This window comes from Mauremys reevesii, linkage group 5, assembly GCF_016161935.1.
Source record: "Mauremys reevesii isolate NIE-2019 linkage group 5, ASM1616193v1, whole genome shotgun sequence".
In the NCBI taxonomy this organism is placed as follows: Eukaryota; Metazoa; Chordata; order Testudines; family Geoemydidae; genus Mauremys; species Mauremys reevesii.
This window is the reverse complement of record NC_052627.1, coordinates 59,109,118-59,127,746: the sequence shown is the minus strand read 5'-3', so window position 1 is coordinate 59,127,746 and position 18,629 is coordinate 59,109,118. Positions and strand designations below refer to the sequence as shown.

The following is an 18,629-nucleotide window of genomic DNA, read 5'->3' as shown; positions in this document are numbered from 1 at the left end:
CGTTGATGGGAGAGCGCTCTTCCTTCGATGTAATACATCTTCACCAGAAGTGCTAACCGCTGCATCGATGCAGTGGTCCCGATTTAGCACAATAGGGAAGACAAGCCCTAAGTTTCAGTCAGTTAAACCTGTGCAATGCTATGGAATGCAAAGGGGTTGCACAGATGGGTGTCCTTGAAGGCTTCATATGAAAGCAGTGGGGCTGTACAGGTGTCACTGAGTGTCTAATTGGCTTTCAGAATTTTTATTATGAGTAGTGGTGTGCAAATAGGAAAGTCTATTGTGACTTTCAGATTTTAGGAGCTACTTCTAGAAATGATAGCTAGAGAAATAAACATTTTAGTTGTAAATTGAGCAAATGTACTTTAGTCCCAAATTCCACTAAATCTGCAGTGTAATATTCCCCCTTCTCCAGAATAAAACAAAACCCCCAATTACCTTATATATGGCTTTGAGAATGTTTGGTTTCTTTAAAGATCAAAGGGCTTGGTTCACAACAGAGAACTCATTCCTGGGTCATCTTGACAAGAAGTATAAAATAGTTTCTCTTTTCTACCAATTACCTCAGACCTCTCACTCTTTTCCTTGTGTACTATTGAGACAAGGTGTTAAGAATATCTTGGCTCACCATTCTGCTCTCACAATCTATCTGGCTCAAAAATATATAGTTGGTGTACTTTGTGTCCGGGGGACTAGGCCCTATTTTTAACATGTCAGTTACCAGAATGCTTCACAGAAGCTTTAAAATGAATTTTGCTCAGTGAGTGAGTATAAGTCAAGTTCTTTGCAACATAGACTGTAAGGGAAATTTTCATCCATTTTCTTCAACTCCATAAACAGTTTTCAGCCTAAAAACTGCTTGTTGCCACAAATGAACTGTGACGTGTTTAAAGTTCCTAGTTGCAACTGTACTTCTATGTCTATTACTAGAGGTGGCCGTGTTGTGTAGAAGCTGTCGCTTGTGGTGTGGGAGCCCACTGTAAAGACACTTTGTAAACCAGTTTCTATGATTTCATAATGTTTTCTGTCTTGCAGTTTTTTATATAAAGCTGATCGTTGTAATATCTATGATATCCAGTTAAAAGATGATAAACCTCATGTTTTAATTTTTAAATGTTACACAATATTGGCTTTTCAGATGCTCTTATTCAGTTACACCCCACTCACTAGAGAGCGGGGAGCAGTACAGAGGCATTGTGGAAGAAGGAGGAGCAGGGACCTCTTGGCTGCCAAGGTGCTCTAGTCATTCTTCCCTCTTCAGTTCTAAATGGAAGGAATCCAAGTTACTCAATCTCAACCTATTGAGAATTTTGGGCAGTGAAGAATAAGTTTTTAGTTTGCTTTTGAAGGATGCATATTTCCATGTTCAGAGTACAATTCTCCTTGTCTCCTGTGCGATATTCAGTACAGAGCATTACCACAGCTTCCTGCATATATACCAAAATGATGGTTGTGGCATCAAATGTCTGTGTTCCATAAAGTCTGTCAGCTGTATTTATACTGAAATTCTGGTATCTTAGTACCTGCATGTAACGTTTCCAAAGAGTTTAAGAAAAGCTATGAACTTGCCTGACAAGTGGCTGCATGTGCCCAAAAAGGAAAAAAATTTGATAGTAATTATTTTTTTTGGAATTTGCAATACTTTAAGTTTCCTAAAGCAGGTAATGTGGGAGGCTTGTTTACAAGATAACTGGTGAGTTGTTCTGACAGAACCATAGAATTGTCCTCTTTCTGAACTGTGAAAGGAACCTGGTATATTGCAAATCTTTTCTGTACTTATTATCCATTTTCAACATAGCCATTGCTGTAATATATCCTCAGACAGAACTTAAATTTCATAGTATGTAAAAATGTGTATCAAGGGGGTTTAAGACTGAGAAAATATAGGAAGACACAACTTTTTAATGACCTAAATACTGACGCTCTACTTCTGTAAAGCTAAGAAGTAATTAATTCTCCATGCTTGCTCAGTCAGACTTTTCCTCTTTCAAGACAGACAGCTTGTGTCTAATTGGAGCTGGTGGTTTTGAAATGTGGGCTGCTTTCACAAGGGAATGAAACAAGACCACAAAACTTATTCTGCCTAAGATCACAAGCTGAACTCAAATCATGGTCTCAGAAGTAAGAACAGTGGATTCTTTGTGGATTTTAAAGGCCGAAGACAAGTATTATTAATTTTAAATATATGGAAAAATAACACGGTAGGTATTAAATTCTATTGTCGGATGAAAACACAGGAGGTAAAAGCAACGCATTTTTAATAACACTCGGAGAGGAAAACAGTTGTGAAATTAATCAGTAGTTATAAGTCACTGAGAAATGGCCTCTGTTCTCAGTTCATCGCTCAAGATGGTGTGAAGTTAAAAACAAAACAAGTAGTGAATAACATTCATGAAATTCATAATGTAAATCTACAGCTATCATCAGACAGTCAAGGCTATGCAATCTTAAGAATAAGTGGTTGAAAAACTGGAGGCAAGAAACTTAAAGGTGTACTGGTAATTTATTACAATGATGCCCTCCCCCCTTTTTTTTTTTACTGTAAATGAAGTAACAATTAAATAATTGATTTAGTGGTTTCAGGCACACTTCTAGGTAAGTGTTTACCTCATAGGTTGGCACACTTGTAGAAATCATTTTCACTTAACATTTGTCATAGCTATATCTGAAATTAGCCTCTGACGCATTGACATGAGACTTCAGTTATCTAAATTCCTTCACAGTAAACATTTTTGCCTGGTACAAATAACTTTAGATCATTAAAGTAATAATTTTGGAGATTGTGTACAGGTGCACACCCCTTTCAGATGATGGAATGTCTGTGAGCAGAGAGATGCATTGGCAGTGTTCTGTGTTTGTGGGCCTAGGCAAGCACAGACATTGCCTCCAAATTGTATTCACTTAGTGGCCACTTATGAAGAAGCTGCTCTATGTACTTTGAGGCCTCACAGATAGTCAGAGAGGATGATGAGAGACGCAGCCATGTAATTCCCTAGCTGTGTCTGCCAGGGAGAGGACTGGTGCAAATAGAGAGCCTCTTCAAGGAACAGACTGACAGCAATGGGGAATCTGTAATAGGAGTCATGCTGTCTGCTCTTCTGAGAAATTCCCATTTCAGAGACAGCAGGGTGAAGGAGCACTACTTGATAGCAACCTGTCATGGCTTCCGTCCTTCTAGCAGGGAACAGGAAGACAAGCGTACTCCACTGGAAAAACAGACTTATAGATAAAGTGGCTGAAATCATTGCCCAGGGATGTTCAAGTCATCATTACTGCGAGGAGGCATCACTACCGCAGATGCTGCAGCAGGAGGGGAGTGGTATGCTGACAGGGGGAGCAGAAGGTCCTTTGGCACAGCCTGCAGGGCTTTGAACTTGTCTGCGTTGCCTCTTCACACCTTGATGAGGAGTGTGCAGCGGACCGGATAGTACAGGAACACTTATAAGATGGGATGCTGGTACTCACTGAGTCAGATCCTCTTCATTGCATCAGTTGGCTGTCACCTTCCTCTCCTGCTCACCATCAAGTGTGTACTCAGAGTGCCTTTTTAGCACAGCAGTGCCACAGTCTCCAAAGGGTACACATGTGTCTTCACAGGGAAGGTGGAAAGGCTTTCATTCATCTGAATAGACAGACACTGGCTTCCTCAGGAACTCACCCTGTATGTAATACAGGACACCAGCAGCAGCCTAGTGGAAGACCCTGAGGCCAGGGCTGAATAAGAAGAGGAAGATGACAACAGTGGTTTTCGTGCATTGGGGGGAGAGTTGGAAGGAGTTGTGTGAAGAAATACACCTTTTTTACCCCCCTTTTACTTTTTCTTCCAGATAATGTGAGAAGGTCTACTGCTTTTGCTGTCAGCATGATACTTAGGTTTAAACATAAGAATGGCCATACTGGCTCAGACCAAAGGTCCATCTAGCCCAGTATCTTGTCTTCTGACAGTGGTCAATGTCAAGTGCCCAGAGGGAATGAACAGAACATTTAATCATCAAGTGATCCATTCCTTATCTCCTATTCCCAGCTGCTGGCAAACAGAGGCTAGGGACACCATCACTGCCCATCCTGGCTAATAGCCATTGATGGAACTATCTTCCATGTATTTATCTAGTTCTTTTTTGAACCCTGGTATATAGTCTTGGCCTTCACAACATCCTCTGGCAAGGAGCTCCTACAAGTGGAAATGCACAGAGGCTCTCAAAGCAGAAAGAGGTTATTTATTGGTAATTGTTTTTCAGGAGAGATTCTTGTGAATTCATACTATCAGTTCACCTTCCCACCTGATTCTGAATTCTCAATAACATCAGAACTCTTGTGTTTTGGGAGACGGGACTGAGATGTGTGTGATCTACTTTGTAGTGTAGATTGATAAGATTGCCCTCCTGAGAGATTTCAATTGACATAGCTTTTCAAGGCAGTTCTGCAGCTGTCTATCAGTCTCCTTATTCTCTCTTCTGCTACTCAGTGGCACAGCAGTGACTGGCAGCCAAGAGAAGCAATTTCAGGTCAAGCCCTGCTAAGCCCCTGATTCTGTAGGCTGCAGCTTGAAGTAAGTTTGTCATGTTGGAGCTGTGTCTGAACTGGACATGCTCAGTGTGAATAAAATTCTCTGAGAATTAAGCCACCATATTTGTCTAAGAAGTCTCTACAGCAGATGTACAAATGGTGATTTTTTTTCCTCCAGAGGCTTATAAAACTGCCGAATTTGGGTGGATTTTTACAGGAATGGCCAAAGGCACCTCTTTGGCTCCAGGGCAATCCCTTTACCAAACTTCAAGCCCCTACTCCAGAGCATGGAGCCCTAGAGTTTCTCAATAGAACAGTTGTATGATTTTATTATTGTACACATGGCTTTGTTTTGTTGTTTTTGCTAACCTCTTTCTCTGAACCGGCAGACCTGCTTTTTTAATGCTAAAACTTAAAAGTTCAGCATAAGACAAACACCCATCATGGAAAATTTCAGCCCAAATGGTTGAAGTTTGGCCAAGCTGTAAGCAAATGAAAACAGGGTTTTATAATGGGAGATGTTGGACAACCTGAGTTTATAGATGTTGATACCACCACCATATATAGAGCGGTGAAACCAAAGCTGAAATTGTTCAACTGCACTGAGCAACCTGCCACACTTAATTAAATAGATGCCTATTTCTCGTTTGCTATTATTAATTTATTGTAGGGTTAATTGTTAGTGTTTGAATTTTTTGTTCAGATTTGTACTCAAGTAGTTGATTTGCTTGCTGTTTTTGACTTCTCTTTTCATGCCCGTCTCTGTCCTGAAACTCATTAGACTTGGGAGTTAACCAGGTTGTCAGTATTGAAGGTTGAATGCCACCAAGAATACTGTGGAGTAATGCTAGCATTCATCTATGAGTAATTTAATCCACAAACACAAATTCAACTACTATCTCTATGCTGATGACTGACAGAACTCTTGTCTCAAGATCTGTCTCTTTCTGTCCCAATGAAAGTCATCTCCTCATAGATGTCTAGCCATCAGCTCAAGTTAAATATGATTAAAACAGAACTCTTGATCTTCTGTTCTCCTGCCGACAAAGCTGCTGCCACTCGTTGGGGGAGGAAGTTTTTTGTCGTCAGGAGAGCTCTCTCTCCTTCCAACAAACAGCAGCTACACTGCGTGCCTTTTAGTGGCATAGCTGTAGTGGCACAGCTGTATGGCTAAAAGGTGCGTAGTGTAGACAAAGCTTTAGTCTTGCTGATTTTTTTCTGCTTAATGTCTCTGAAAATGGCCTTTCATATCCATCCACACACCTAAACCTCGATTACTGCAACATTCTTTTTTTGCTACATTTGATAAATGCAACATTACCCTACTCCTATCCATTTAGAATGCTACTGCAAAGATCATTATCATAGCACATCACTTTGACCATGTCACTTTTCTCTTTGCATCCCTCCGCTGGCTACCTCTTCTCTATCACATCAAATATAAACTACTTATCTTTTGTTTTCAAGCCCATTCACAACCTGTCCCCACCCAACCTGTCATCTCTCATTCGCTATTGAGACGTTGACTCCTGCCTCCCAGAGTCACATGATGCCAGCCTCCGTCGTCCACCTGTTAAATTTTCAAGTGAGCACCTTTGTGCTTTTCCCCATGCTACCATCGCTCTTGAGGGGAACTACCCAGGAAGATCTGTAAAACTATCTCGTTATCTTCCTTCAAATCCTTCCTTAAAACTCTCCTGTACCATCACGTTCACAAAAAACTTAACATCTGTTAGGCTGCTGGAATGCTGAAACAACGGCCTATCCTGCTGCCCAGTGTGGTCATTGTTTCCTTGTATACTACCATCTGTCTGTATGCACTTATTTTATACTTAGATGGTAAGCTCTTAAGGGCAGGAACCATCTTTTTGTTTTGTATTTTGTACAGTGCCCAACCCAACGTATTCCTCCTCCATGACTAGGCCTCCTATAGTAATACAAATAATAATCACTGATGTTGCTTTTTTTGATATACAAAAGCATTTCTAAGGAGTCATCAGCTTGCAGCTGCTGGAGGAAATGATATCTTATCTTTCTTGTGGTAGTTCTTATAGTTGTGATAAGCTGTATTTGCCTGCACCCTAATGTTACAAGTTATTCTTCAGCCTCTCTGGTATTATTCATATAATGACAAAACTTTCTTAATGTATGATTTTACTGTCTTCATTTTGAGCCTTGTCCTAAGAGCAAGGAAGACCGTTTGTTTATATTAAATGTAAATTAATTAAGGATTGTATAGTTAATGTAGGATCATTTGCTGTTTACATAGGGTTTAAAAAATATTTTTTTTTTATTATACAGGCATAATATTAGACTACCAGAGAGACTGTGAGAAGATTATTTTAAAGAAATCTGGTGAGTAACTGTTAGCTTTGTCTTCTCCTTGTTCATAAAACCATATAGGGGCTGCTAATCCCTCTGTTTTTTTGGTTAGATACAATATATTTTGATGAAGGAGCTCATTTTAAAATGTTTTTTTCCAATCCTACATTTATAGGGTTTTTTGTTCTGTGTCTGTGCTTACATGAAGAACTTGCTACATAAGCAGTTCATGCATCATTTCACTGCATGAAGTCCTTGTTTTAGTAGTAGTTACTCCTGTCACAGTATGTGCTGTAGGATTTATGCTGATACAGCAGTTAGTTGCAAAGACTTACATACCATGTAGTTCCATCTCAGAGCCAAGAACTAATGTGATGGGATTTTATTAGTAGATATCTGATTGAATATTAGTACTCTGAAGCTAGTAAATAAATTAGTTTGTGCACAGCTGGGTGTCCCCCAACTCTTGAACGTAGAAGTTGACCTTGTAACTCCATATTTGAGAATAACTCCTTTTGATTTTGAGTGATTTATGTAAGAAGTGTAGAAGACAACTACGTATTTTTCATGGGTGTCCATACATTACGTGTACTTGTGGTTTTTCTGTTAATTGTGGAAGCTTTGTTACAGTTTGGGAAAGAAATAATGTAGTGACTCTTCTGACCAAAATCTCGGTGGTGTTATATGTGCTGTGACATCATACGTGAGCCCTGTACAACACCTAGGCAGACAGAATATCACTAAGCTCTACTCACTCAAAACCGCCTATGGTAAACTAGGGAGAAAAATCTTCCCTAAAATTATAATCTGTGCAGGATTCTCAGAGAGTTTATGCTGTTTAGCGCAAGACAAGTGGACGCCACAAGTGCTGAAATTTTTGGTCTCTAAAGGTGGTATTTGTGGGCTGGGTCATGAGTACCACACATTTGGCTCCTTACTGGGGCTCATGTGGCAATCAGAACTCTATTGCCCTCCCTCTGATTAGTCCCTTCCTTATGGCCTATGAACAAACTCTTGTAGGACCTCTGCCTCTTCAGCTGCTGCTCTTGCTGTTTGTTTTGCCCAGTTCTAGCCTGCTTTGGGTATCCTCCTTTGGTATGTCCTCTTCTGCCTCCAAGTCATGCTTGTTTGCCTCCAAGTTATTTAATTTTATTTTAATTTTCTGTCCCTGCAGCTATTTGGTATTTGAGTTGTGTACTATAGTATAAACACTCGATTAGTAATAATGTATTATCACAGGATAATTAAGGGACTACAGAATGGTTTGAATCATTTCAGAAAGGCTGGTTTTTGTGATTTTTTTTTGCCATACTTAAGCTTCTGTTAAGAGCTTTCCTTGTTCCTTAGGAGTTAATTTTGATTCCCCCAGGAGGATGGGTTACCTCCTGGTGGAGTGCAAATTGAGTGTCCTGTGAAACTTTTGAGACTATTATGTGATCTTCAGTAATTATTTCCACTCATCATTGATGGTCTATGGATAAATTTTTTTATGTGCCATAATCCAAAGCAGCACAGCCTATTTCTCTTTCCAGTCTCATCTTGTTGGTTTTGAAGATAATGTGAGTCATAGCCTATACTCCATATTGGACTACCTGCTGAGCAGAAAAGAAAATGTATATCTTAACCTTATAAATTGGATTTCTGCAAAAGTCCTTTCCAATGCAAGATCCCACCTGTGTGTTTATTTTTCAGAATTATGATTCTGCTTTTTTGCTGAGGAAGTTAATAATCTTGTATCTGAAGGCAGATGCCAATGCAGGATTGCTGAGAGCACAAAATCCTTCTAGGATTGTGAGTGGAAGGTTTTGTTTTTTTTTTTTAAATAATAAAAGGAGCAGCAGCCCAGATTCTGAACTAGTAGAGCACTTAGGCAAAAAAAGAAAAATATATCTGAAAGACAAAAATGGCATTTCTGTAGTTTAGTTACTACATTCAAATATTTACATGTGAGACTATATTACTGATGATGATCTCTTTAATTGGCATTATTTTGAGATGTATATTAAAATATTATCTGTTAGAGGGTGTTGAAATAATTTTTTATAAAAGCATTTCCTGAAAAAAGTTTAGGGGGTTATTTCTTCTGGAACTATGCTGTACTTTGAGTAGTATTTATTTAAAAAAAACCAAAAAACAAAAAACCAATCCCACCACAACAAAAAGCTAATCTGCAATTGCCAGCCTTCTTCCTTTTAAGTAGTGTTGCGAAGACTGGTTGTATACAAAGACTTTTTTTCCTGCCCTGCCCTTCTTTTTCCCCAGACAAACAGGTGCTTTGGCCAATGGGTTGAACATCTGGGTGGATGACATTAAATAATACTGAGATAACATCTTCCGTTCAGTCCCAAAGCACTTCACAATTATTATGCCTTAAATCCTTTTTAGGGTAAGTTGGTAAGTAAGGATTTAAGGTTGGGGAGGGAAAATTAATGACTAGGAAAACAAATTACTGGCAGAAAAGAGGAAGCAATAGGCTGAAATATGGTTTTGAAGCAGTAGAAATGCCAAGGGTGACACTGGGGAAATTGCTGAAAGGAACTGAAGCTGTCTGAAAGACTTCTGGAGTGACACTTTTTTTTTTTTTCTTTCTTCCTTTGGTGTGACCATTGGTCCAAATGTTGCTGGACAAATATCATGAAGTTAGATGCTAACAAATAGGGAAGAAATGTTATTTTTATTTAAGATTTTCAATATCAAAAGTTGCACCTTAAAATTACATTATTACAGCTGAATTTTTGCATTTCACTGTCATACTTTTCTGTTTTCTCTAGTTTAGAAGTTAATATAGCCTAGTCACTTTCATTTTCTGTTTTTGTGTGGTATTCAGACAATAGTATGGTATTTAGTTTGGTAATAAACAGTTTTTACTGAGCGTATAAAGACTTCTATAGGTCATAGGTTTGGAAACCTGAAATCTTGGTGGGTCAAATTTGACCCACAATATGGACATGGTTAACTACTTAGTACATTTTCTAAATTCCCAGTTGTTTAATAATCCTTGGCACCTTGAAAATTGAATATTGCCTAATGACTTTGTTCTTTTACCTAAAAGATGCTCTTTTCTTTCTCTATCACCCTGTCACTTATGGGTTTTGACTTTTTTTTTCATCTGCTTGTGTACCAATACTATTCATGCCATGATTGGTCTAGAAATAAAAAACGTGCATAAGTCATGTTTGGAGTGCAGAAAAAATTCTACTTACATATTTTGAAAGATTCTTTGTAAATAACATATAGGGACTGTAAGTATTCAAAAGTGAAGGGATATTGCCTTATTTAGTAACAAATATAAGGATATTACAAGGTGGCCTCCCTCCAATCCATCAGTACTCTTCCTCTTGAACTACCCATGTTCCTGGTTTCCTAAGAATGGTCTTGGAGTAAGACCATCTTTGTTTCCTGTTCACATTCTCTCTGTTGTAGCAGTGTGATAACTTTTCCATAGTTAAGAGTAAGACCAGCTTTCTGTGTAGAGCTTGATTTGTCCAAGTGCTCTAAAATCTGTACCTTTTCTCATATTGCCTTGATTTTTTGTGTTTCTCTTGGGGGGGTATTGGGTTTAGTCAGAGATCCATATTTGGGGCTGTTCAAACTAGGAGTTCCCAAGGTACTGCTCCCTAGAAAAACTAGCTTCTTTTTTTTAAGAGGTGGTATGGTTTGCAATTTTTTGTGCACAGATAAAGATCAAAACAGGGCTGAGTTCATAGCATCAGAGTCTCAAATGCTTGAGAGTTACCCCAATAGCGTGCATGCCACGCACTAGCCCTTTAGGGGAAATTATTTTACAATATTAGCTGAAGAATTTGGTTCTTCGTTTAGTTGGTCTAAAAAGCACTTATAATGCTAAAAAGCCCCATGGATTACACAAAGGCCTGCTCTATACTGTAAAATTAGGTTTTTAATTTTGGGGGAATGTATTCAAAGTAGATTTATAAAATATATGAATATATATACATGCAAATGATTGCTAGTAGGGGAGGGGCATTTTAGGGATTGAGGAGTCGGGGGAATAAAGATGAGAAGAGAAGCATTTGGGTCTGCATCAAGGGGAGAGAGGATTATGGAAGGGGGATAGATGAGAATGGGTGCTAGTGGAGGTGAGAAGAAATGGGGGCTGGTAGAGGGAGAGGGACACTGGGAAGGGAACGTGAGGGTGAGGGGTAGGGACTCTGAGGAAGAACAAGGGTCAGGAAGATGTCAGCCCTCGTTATCCCCTTCTGTGTGTGTACCAACATTTTGGGCCCCGCCTGCCCCTGTAGGGGCCCTGATACTTTCTCCCTTCCTTCAGTCATGTAAGCTGGGATATGGGGGGGCCTTAAATCTCAGGGGGGTCTGAGTCATGCTCCCTGCCATCCTGTCTGTCTGTGTGCCAGGATCTAGGGGGCCCCTGTTCATCCACAGGGGTCAGACTTGCTCCATGTCCCCCTCATGTGAGCCAGGTTCTGGGGCCTGACTTTCTTGGGGGTTGGGGGTCTGAGCCCTCTGTGCTTTCTCTCCATGTGAACTGGGATCTAGGATCCCTTTCACCCTGGGGGTGTGTGAGCCCTGCTCCCTCTCCCCTGTGTATGTGCTTGGATGTGGGGGTCTCTGCCCATCTTTGGGGTTCAGCCCCCCCCCCCCCAATCACCGGCTCTCCTGTGAGCCAGGTTCTGGAGGGTGGTTGTCTTTCTGGGGAAGTCTCAGACCCTCTGTGACATTGCCCTGGTATTATCTGGACCGGTGATCTGCTAGGTCACTCCAATCCTTGACTCCGGGAGCCAGCCTTACCCTGCTCTGCTGTGAGAACCCCCAGTCCTGGGCTGTTCACGCACAGCCTCTGGCATGTAAGCTGCTTGGATTGTGCAACCGAATGACACTAGCCAATATCTCCAGTCCCAGACACAACCCTAGGAACCTCTGTCTTGCAGTGTCCAGTTATGCCCGCTGGACGCTGCAAGCTTATATGAGTTTGTCAGTTTAACAAAGAAATTGAAATGTACCAGGCTTGTTATCCCAAGGGGAGTCTCTGACACACTTCAAACCAAAGCACTGCTTCAAGTAGAATAAACAAATAAATTTATTAACTAGAAAGATAGATTTTAACTGATTATAAGTCAAAGCACAAGAAGTCAGATTTGGTCAAATGAAATAAAAGCAAAACACATTCTAGGCTGATCTTAACACTTTCAGTGCCCTTACAAACTTAGATGCTTCTCACCGCAGGCTGGCTGGTTGCCCTTCAGCCAGGCTCTCCCATTTCATCAGCGCTTCAATCGCTTGGTGGTGTTGTCTGTAGATGTGGGTGGAAGAGAGAGGAAGAGCATGGCAAAGTTTGTCCCTTTTATCATGTTCTTTCTTCCTTCTTGGTTTTTCCCCCTCCTTCAGATCAGGTGAGCATTAGCTCATTGCAGTCCCAAACTGACCAAAGGAACGGGGGTGAGTCACTTGAGAGTCCAACAGATCCTTTGTTGCTGGCTAAGCCGGTGTCGGTTGTTCCTGTGAGGTTGGGCTGAGCTAACCCTAACCATACATGCCCTGATGAGGTGTGAACTGCCCCTCTGCTCTTGGAGAGTTTTTGCCTGTGCTTGTTTTAAGCCAGGAGGACACATTTTCAGCCTCATAACTATATGCATTAAATTACAACCTATAACATTACTATAACAACAATGCTCAGTGAGCCTTCCAAAGACACCCAACATGACAAACTTTGCATTGGATACCACTCAATCATTTTATAAGGATGAACATGGGGTGCAGGGTATTCCCACGAGGTACAGAACATCACAACTTCCTCACCCAACTCAAGTCATCTCCCTGCTCCTCTGAGTTGTCCTGCCTCTCATGTGAACCATTTTCTGGGAAGTCAAGCCCTTCTGGGTGGGATGCTGAGAACAGGCATACTGGGTGCATTCACCAAGAACACTGGTGAGGACTGGGGTGAGGAATTGAGAACCAGCATGCTTGATCCATATCATAGGGTCTCCAGCACTGGATAGGGGGATGAGAACACCCACTGACATGAAAGGAGCAGTTCACACATCTCAGAGCTGTTGTTTAAGGCAGGATTCATTTCAGTTTGGAACCATCACTTTGAGATGCATGGGTCACTTCACAACTCTCTGAGTCTACTGTGCTTTTGGGATTATCCTGTGCTAAGGATATGCATATATAACTAATCCACCTCTGATGATTAATTTCACAAATATAATAGTGGAGTGATAGATTGTCTACAATTACAATTGTGAAGATTTTTTCTGTTTTAAAAAAACTGATTATTCCAAGTGGTCCAAAATCTGCCTGCATACCTGGGTTGTCTTGAAATGTGTGTGCCTTATAAGGTTTTGGGGTAGGGATAGTGATCCAGATTTGGGGTCATTTGAGCAAGACGTTCCTGAGAACAGCTCCCTGAAAAAACAGCTTTTCTTAACGTTCACAGATTTTTCCAATGTTTGTTGCAGGGAATAGTGGGGTTTTGGGGAGGAAAGAGGCACACCAGTTTTCTCTCACATGCTTAAGTACTGTAACCGCTATGTAATAAAACTGTTAGTGTCATGTCTGCGATTTCTCACTGGCTTTGTTACCAATTACACATTGCAGACGTCAGGGCTGGCTTTAGGGCGATTCCCCCGATTCCCGGGAATCAGGCCCCACAGCGTCCGGAAGAGGGACCCCGCACCTTCCACCAAAGTGCTACCAGAAACAGCAGCAACCGATTGAACTGCCGCCGAATTGCCGCTGCTATCTTTGGCGGCAGCTCAGTTGCCGCCGCTGTCTTCGGCATTTCGGCAGCAGCTCTTTCAAATTGGGCCCCGCACAACCTAAAGCCAACCCTGGCAGACATTTCAAAGCACAACTATTATCCCCTAACACTGCAAAAAAAAGTGTATGTTAGGGTGTGGAGGATTTAGGAAATACATAGTCCACGTGTGACCGGATGAAGAGAACAGCGGACAGGGACTCAGAATACCTGAGCTCCATTCCCAGCTTTTCCACTGGCCTGGGACTTGGGCCAAGTCTCTGCCTCGCTGTGCTTCAGTTTCCCCATTTGTTCAAGCAGATGAAAAGTGCTATGTAAGAGCTACATGTTGTTGTTATTCCCTGTCCACCAGGTGTCTGTACTTCACGCCTGCATGATAATTGCAACTGCCTGAAAAACTACTGACTCTTACTCACAATGTTTCTCTTTCTGTTTTAAAAAAAAATCCTAGAAAATTAAATGGCAAAAAGCTTTAACGCAGAGTTAAGGTTCTCCAGGCAGTGATAGCTCGTGAACTTCCAGGACGTTGAGTTCAGTAAAACTCAGACTTACTAAAAACAAGAAATAGAGAATTAAGGTGCACAACAGTACTACCTTAACTCCGCCCTCTTTGAAAGACGGCCCAATAAGCCCATAATATACATTTACATGTTGCCTTTGCCCTGTGCTGAACAAGGATTTTCTACACTCAGGGCTTGTCTACACTTAAAACACTGCAGTGTTTCAGTGAGGACACTGTCTATGCTAAGAGCAGGGTTCTCTTGTCGATGTAGTTTACTACACCTCCCCGAGAAGTGGTAGCTATGCTATCTACACCATGGTTAGATTGGTTTAATTGCATTGCTCAAGGGTGTGGGTTTTTCACACCCCTGAGCAACATAGTCATACCAACCTAATTTCCTCATGTAGATCAGGCCTCATACACTTAGCCTACTCCACAGAAAAAACATCATTACTAAAGTTTACAACTCCTTCAACCCCTTTTTACAACCCTTATGCACACAATACGCTTATGCACTCAATACCGTGAAACATTATTTCACTTACCCTTAATTAAACTCTCAGACCACACTCATCTCCCACCTAGCTGCTGACAGTCCTCATTGCAAGAAGACCCTGTGCCCCACTACTGATCCAGTCTGCACTTCACAGAGCTGAAATGAGTCATATTGAACCTCTGAATACACATGCACCTCCTTCCTTTGATCACAGGGTTCAGGGAGAGAGGCTCACATACACCCACACAGTCCCCCAGATCTCCTCAAACCACAGTCACAGCTTTTCAAAGCTGCTCCAACTAATTCCTCCACCATTCAATACAGCTCCACTTAACACAATGAATGCAGATGGAGTGCATGCCAGCCGCAGGGGGTGCAGAAGTACGATTCTGTAGTCCTATACCTTGTACCTTATATTTCTGGGTTTTCACAAGTCTGAGTTTTACAGAATTTGATGTTATGGAAGGATGCAAGCCATCACTGGGTAACCTTAACTCTGCATTAATGAAGTTTTTTGCCATTTAATTTATCCAAGAATAAAGCCTTTAACTACGCTGCTAGTAAAAACACTTTCTGAGCCAAATAATCTTACATTTCTGAGATTAGCAGTCCTTCATAACACCTTGTCTAGATGAGGATAAATGGTGAGATGTTAAAACATGTTAGCTATCATATGTATTTGAAGGTCTAATACAGAAAAGTCATTGCATACTTTTTAACGTGTTAAATTGGGGGGAGTCTAAACTCTAGCTTGTGCTAAATAAATTAAGTTAAAGTATACAATGATGCGTATATGCTATATTTTTCTAATGTTAGTTATCTGTACTATGCTTTATACAAGGGGCACATCTTCCTGTGTAGACTCTCCAAATCCTCTTCTACTTTGTGCAGTTGAATATGTTTTACTACAGAAAGACCATTCACACCTGCAAAAGAGAGGCAAGGATTTGGTCTTTGGAAGGAGTGAAGTGATGTGATGTATGTATTGGAGTTGTCATTGGGCTAGATTGTCAGCTGTGCACATCGCCTACTGTGTGTAGATGGGGAGTGAAGCTGTTTTGCCCCTTCACATCCCTGCTGGGATGCATTGCATGGAGGTTGGCATCACTAGATTTATGCCAGCTAGGGAGATCAGGTGACTTTCTACCCTCTTTACACTGACAGAGCATTGCAAAAGGCTCAGATATAGAAGAGAATGTATGTTGGGTTATGTGTAGCTTTACCCTAAATGTGTGTGTGTGTCCCTTTTGTATTGTTTGGAGAAACTGATACCCATAGAATGTCCTAAATGTCATGTGAAGGAGTCACATTCAGATAACATATTTGGAAGTTAGAGAGACTTGGTAATATCTTGTATTGGACCAACTTCTCCTGGTGAGAGAGACAAGCTTTTGAGCTTACACAGAGTTCTTCCTCAGGTCTGGGAAATGTACTCAGAGTTCAGATCTACACTGCAGATGCATATCGGTATAACTACGTTGTTCAGGGGTGTGAAAAATCCACACTTTTGAATGATGTAGTTATACCAACCTAGCCACCTGTGTAGACAGTGCTATGTTGATGGGGGTGGTTCTCCTGCCCTCTCAGGGAGGTGGATTAATTACGCCGATGGGAGAAACTATCCCGTTAGCGTAGGAGGAACATCTTAATTAAAGTGCTACAGTAGCACAGCTGCAACACTGTATGTGAAGACAAGCCCATGTTACCATAATTGTTTCATGTTCCCCGGGTATATAGATATCTTCCTTCTGTATTTTCCACTACGTGCATCCGATGAAGTGAGCTGTAGCCCACGAAAGCTTATGCTACAATAAATGTGTTAGTCTCTAAGGTGCCACAAGTTCTCCTATTCTTTTTGTGGATACAGACTAACATGGCTACTACTCTAACAGCTAAATACATGGTTGAACATATTTGTTTAGCGTAAGTAGTTAACAGATATTTCAAGGGGCCATTCAAGATTAGCTGACTTGAGTTAGCATTTTATGCTTACATTTTTTCTGCTGTTATTTAATCAGTTTGATTTATCATTTTAAATAATTTAACTAGTGATTACACAGTGATGCAGAGTTTCCATCTCTGTTTGCATTGGTTGCTTACTGATTTGTGATTGCAGACATATGCACATATGTAAAACTTGGCTCATATCTTACACATAAATGCATGGATAACCTCACTAATATCAAGGTGCGAGACAGATTAACCAAAACTTGCTAATGTCCAATAAAATAATAAGACTTATAACATCCAGGGCTGATCCTCATTCTTTCATATATAAAATTTTAAGTATTAGTAACTGTAACGAGATTTTTTTGGAAGGTTTGCTGACTATCCTCTAGATTTATACCAGTGGTTATATATATATATATATATATATATATATAATATATATATTATTTATTTATTTGGACAACTTTTCCCCCTTTAATAATGTCCAGTAATTTTAACATAAGGATTGGTTCTCCTGCTGGTCAGATACAAAGGCAGCCTAGAGCTGTCATTTAAATAGCTGAGCCCTCCGGATCCCATTGCTTGAGCAGGGTAGCAGGAAGCAACAACATTCCTATCTAAGCAGGATTCCAGTGTTTATTTTTGCATTTCTGTCTATTTACTGTTGTAGACACAGTTCTTCTTTGTGTTTGACGTTACTGGAGCTGGCCTGCCAAAAGTTAAACATAGAGAAGGTGGGTGAGGTAATATAGTTTGGACTGACTTCTGTTGATGAGAGAGACAAGCTGTCGAGCTTACACGGAGCTCTTCTTCAGTTCTGGGAAAAGTATACAGAATGTCACAGCTAAATACAAGGCAGAACAGATTGTTTAGCATAAGTAGTTAACACATATTTCAAGGAACTATTCAAGATGAAGTGACCTGTTAAAATCTGTCCAGTCATAGGAGGGAATAAGTGGTGGTGGTGGGGAAGCTGGGGGCAAAGGGGGGTTAGTGGATTATAGATTGTTGTAATAAGCAGTAAATCCAGTATCTGTATTCAGTTCATGATTTTTAGTGTCTAGGACAGTTATGAATTTAAGCTCCCAGGCTCATCTTTTGATTGTGTTATGCAGGTTTTCTTTGAAGATCAGGACTGAGAGGTCAGATATAGAGTGATTGCTTTGTGAAAAGTGTTCACTCACAGGTGATACGGTGTATAATCAGTTTTTCTGTGTTTGCTCTTTTGAGAACAGAGTGACTGTCTGGTTTCACCCAGATAGTTGTTGTTGGGGCATTTAGTGCACTGGTCAGGGTACACCACATGTTGTGATAGGCATGTGTAGGACCCATGGATCTTGAAAGATATCGTGTGTGTGTGTGTGTTGGGGGAGTGTTGATCATCATAGCAGTGGAGATATGTCTTCAGGTTTCGCATCTGTTGTTCTGACAGGGTCTGGTGCTTCTTTGTGTTGGTGTGTCCTGGTCTGAGGGGAGCTTGCTTCTGATGATGAGCTTGGTGAAGTTGAGGGGTTCTTTCAAGGCCAGTAGAGGGGGTTCAGGAAAGATTTCTTTCAGAATGTGGTCCCCATCGAGCATGGGTCATAATGGTTTGATGGTACCCATTGTCTCGCAAATATCTTGGGACCAATGGGCCACAACAATACTGTATACAAAAGTTAAACATGTCTCTTACCCCTCACTCCTCCCATCCTCTTCCAGCAGCATAGGTAGTAGAGGAAGAAAAGCAAGAGCAGGATTTTTCTGATTAACTTTCTGGATCTATGTTCAAGGTGAATTGCTGGGATTTTTTTAAGTGGTTCTCATTACCATAGTAATGAGCACATCACAATCTTTAAAATATTAATCACTGGAACATCCCTGTTAGGTAGGGAAGTGCTCCTATCACCATTTTACAGACTGGCAAGTGAGACACAGAGAGACTAAGTTACTTGCCCAGGAAATTAATGATAGAGCAGGAAACTAAACTTGCGTTTCCCAAGTCCCACACTAACACCAATCACTGAACTATTCTATCTCTCATCTAACTTTCAGGGCTCAGAGATAGGCCTGGACAACATGGCCTCCTGCGTAAACACAGGAGGAAATTACCTAAGTACCTTCTTTCCCTTACTCTG

The 18,629-nt window shown here is 40.9% G+C and overlaps 1 protein-coding gene across 4 annotated transcripts in view; it reads left to right on the top strand.

The window, feature by feature from the left end:
* The window catches only part of FBXW7 (F-box and WD repeat domain containing 7), a 295,125-nt gene that overhangs the window by 32,776 nt on the left and 243,720 nt on the right, over positions 1–18,629 (top strand). For all 4 annotated transcript variants that reach the window (XM_039540657.1, XM_039540659.1, XM_039540660.1 and 1 more), the window contains exon 2: positions 6,808–6,861. The gene's annotated coding sequence lies outside the window, so the exon portion shown is untranslated. The remainder of the gene's footprint in view (positions 1–6,807; positions 6,862–18,629) is intronic.